The following is a 3,815-nucleotide window of genomic DNA, read 5'->3' on the forward strand; positions in this document are numbered from 1 at the left end:
CCCTGGGCAAAAAAAAAAAAAAAAAAAAAAAAAAACCATTAAAAAAAAGAATAGAATATAGAAGGGAAGAGAGAGTATGTAAAAAATTTAATATCTGCTGGAGAGGTGATCAGAAATTCTAAGACAGAACCATTGAAACCAAAAGCAAACTGAGCCTTTTACAACTCTTTCTTAGGTCTGGAAGGCCCTTCCATTTCTTGCCCCTATCTCCTAGTTGGCAACTAATTCTCTCACCCTTCAAGACAAACTCTGGAGCCAGAAACTCTGGCTTCACATTTTTGCTCAACCACTTACCAGCTATAAAACTTGGGTTGTTAAAAGTCAGGGTTATTTTTTTGTTTTGGGGTTTTTTTTGTTTGTTTGTTTTTTAGTAAATGGGGCTGATGAGAGTGTACCTAACAGAATTACATGAACTAATGCAGATAAAGTCCTTAGAATGCTGAAACAGGAGGGAGCAGGAAATAGAAGACTTGGCTCCTGCCCATGAGGGGATTACAGTGAGGTTTCTTGGTAACTTCACATGGCACAAAGGGACAAGGTAGCTAGGTCTCTGAGATCTCTTTTATAAGGACACCGATCCGCTTCATAAAAGCTGCACCCCAGGCTGGGAATTTAGCTCAGTGGTGCCGCCACCTGCCTTAAAGGTGCAATTTTGATCCCTGGTACAAAAAAAGAAAAAAAAAAACCTGCACACCTCCCCCAATGGGCTGGGGATTTAGCTCAGTGGTACTGTGCCTGCCTCATAAGCACAAGGTCCTGAGTTTGATCCCCAGTACCATAAAAAAAAAAAAGCTGCACTCCTATGAATTTTTTGTCTTTTGTTTTTTGAGACAGGGTCTCACTGTATAGTTGAGACTGACCTGGAACTCACTATGTAACCCAGGCTGGTCTCGATCTCACAGCAATCCTCCTGCCTCAGCCTCCCAAGTGCTAGGATTACAGGTGTGTGCCACCATGCCCACCTCTGCACCCTTATGATTTAATTATCTCTGAAAGGCTCCACCTCCTAATACCATCATCTTGGGGCTAGGATTTCAACATCAAACATAAATTTATAATACCCTTTTTCCATGAACCTTCTGATCATTCAGTAGTCTAGCCCAAATTTCTTTAAAATATGGTAGCAAGATAGCCAGCGTGATGGTGCATGCCTATAATCCCAGTACGCAGGAGACTGACACAGGAGAATCACTGTAAGTTTGAGGCCAGTCTGGGCTACATAGTGAGTTTAAGGCCAGCCTGGAATACAGAGTAAGTTTCTACCTCGAAATAAATAGACAGATAAAATTTTTAATTTTGAAAGAGTCTCGCTAAATTGCCAAGGCTGACCTTAAACTTGTGATCCTTCTGCCTTAGCCTCCAAAGCGTCTGGGACTACAGGAGTATGCCACCATGCCTGGCTCTCTAGCCACAATATTTTATTCTATTTACTTTTAAGAAATATATAGTTAGATAAAATAAATAAGTAAAAGAGAGCCAGGCATGGTGGCATACTCCTGTAGTCCCAGACGCTTTGGAGGCTAAGGCAGAAGGATCACAAGTTTAAGGTCAGCCTTGGCAATTTAGCGAGACTCTTTCAAAATTAAAAATTTTAAATAGCTGAAATGTACTTCAGTAGTAGAGTGCTTCTTAGCATCTGCAAGACCCTGGGTTCAATAATCAGTACTGCAAAACAAAACAAAACAAAAGGCATGAAATTTTATGTGTTGATTATTAGAGGCTGCCAATCTAGCATCTACTATAGTCTGCCCACTGGCCCTTGAAAGTCCCAGTCTCTTCCACACACAAAATATAACACACATACACACCTGCCAGTTTTTATCCCATCAGGCACGAAGTCCAGGGTCTCATCATCTGGACCAGGTACACATAGGTGAAGCTCCTCTGGTACAGGCCATCAGGCTGGTAAATTTCATCAGATTTGGGGACCTTGTAGTGCCAGTGGTGTCATGTTGCCTCATGAGAGATGATTGTGAACATCCTCTTACAACTCTGTTCCATGATGTCATATTAGTTGTGTGATTGGACATTGTGAGAGAATTTATACTATAGAAATAATTGGCTAACACTACAAATCGGGGCTTTAAATTTTTTTTCCTGGAGACCGGTTACTAAACATTTACCAACACACTGTTGCCTATGTCCTAAAAATACAAGTTGTCTGCCCCCTACACACCTAACATACAATTCTGAGGCAAGGACATGATAACCATAATAGACATTTTGGTTCAAAATGAAATATGGGTAGTAGGGCACAGCAGTCACTGATCTATAAACATTCAGCCAAGCATAGACACAGTATGATCCAAATATACAATAAATGTTTAATTTTTTGAAATCGCAGTATTACAGGGCCAGGGACTTAGCTCAGTGGCACCAACCCTGCCTCACAAGCATAAGGTCCTGAGTTTAATCCCGGTATAAAAAAAAAATTACAGTATTACAGTAAAAGATAAATTGCCATTAATCCCCCTTAAACACTTACCCTCTCTTGGAACACACATGCCATTGATCTTGTCACCTTCTGAAGCAGTTCTGGAAGTCCTCTTTCATGAGTATCTTTACAAGGTGTGATCAAAAGTACAATGAATTCTGATGCTGTGTGCCACCCAATAGAAAAAGCAGGCTCATAAAAACATAATATACATCCTCATTAACCTTATTCACCAGATCTGGCACTATGCACCTTCTCACCCTTTCCCAAAGTCAAAACGACCATGAAAGGAAAACATTTTGAATCACTTCAGAACATTGAGGCAGCTACAGCAGGATAACTGAAGACACAAAAGACTCCCAAACTGCTTCAGAAAGTGGCAAGGATGGTGAGTTACGTGAGTTTGAAGGGAAAGAGGCTATCAAGAGAGAGATAAATGGCAATAAGTCCTGCACTATAATAAATTTTTTAAAATTTAAATATTCACTGTAGTTTTCAATCATACCTGGTATCTCAGTCCACCCCAGATCCAGAATTCTCTTGGTTAGAACCTGATTCTGCTTTTTTTTTCTTCTTTCTCTTTCTTTCTTTTTTTCCTCCAATAGTGGGAGTTGAAACCAGGGCCTCTCAAATGCTAGGCAAGTAAGTACTCTACCATTAAGCCATATCCCTAGCCCTTTTTATTTTATTTCTTATTTTATTTATGTATTTATTTACTTATTCATTTTCGAGACAAGATCTTACTAAATTGCCCAGGCTGGGCATGAACTTGAAATCTTTCTGCCTCAGCCTCCTTCATGGCTGTAATTATAGAAATATTCCATTCACCCAGCCTGATTCTGTTCAGTGGAAGGAACTTCCTATTACTCATTATTGCTCTTCTGGGCTCCTAGAGCCATGCTGATACCTTCTAACATACCTCTCCTATTAAAAAGGAAATGACCTGTGTTTGTGGCTGAATGGTTTTCTCAGCTGAATTTCTGCCCAAAACAGATAGGGGCTCAGAGGTCTCCTTCTATTTTGAATTATCTCTATCTTCTTTAGTCCAAACTGGTGCTGCTTTCACTATTAAACTGTTTAGCTGGATTTGTTGCAATAGGCCTGTAATCACAGGTACTCTAGAGACTGAGGTAGGAGGATTGCAAATTCAAGGACAGCCTAGGCAATTTACGGAGACCTTCACTAAAAAAAATAATAATAATTTTTTTTTCTTTTGAAATAGGGTCTTGCTATGTAGTTGAGGTTGGCCTTGAACTCACTACACAGCCCAGGCTGGCCTCAAACTTGTGATCCTCCTGCATCAGCCTCCTGAGAAGTGGGATTATAGGCATATGCCATCACTTCAGGCTCTTTTTTTTTTTTTTTTTTTTTTGTGTTGGGA

The 3,815-nt window shown here is 40.1% G+C and overlaps 1 protein-coding gene across 1 annotated transcript in view; it reads left to right on the forward strand.

Annotated features, from left to right (window-relative positions):
- The window catches only part of Inhbc (inhibin subunit beta C), a 12,226-nt gene that overhangs the window by 1,388 nt on the left and 7,023 nt on the right, over positions 1-3,815 (forward strand). The window lies entirely within an intron of this gene.

This window comes from Fukomys damarensis, unplaced genomic scaffold, assembly GCF_012274545.1.
Source record: "Fukomys damarensis isolate Sample0158 unplaced genomic scaffold, DMR_v1.0_HiC HiC_scaffold_15, whole genome shotgun sequence".
NCBI classification, from domain to species: Eukaryota; Metazoa; Chordata; class Mammalia; order Rodentia; family Bathyergidae; genus Fukomys; species Fukomys damarensis.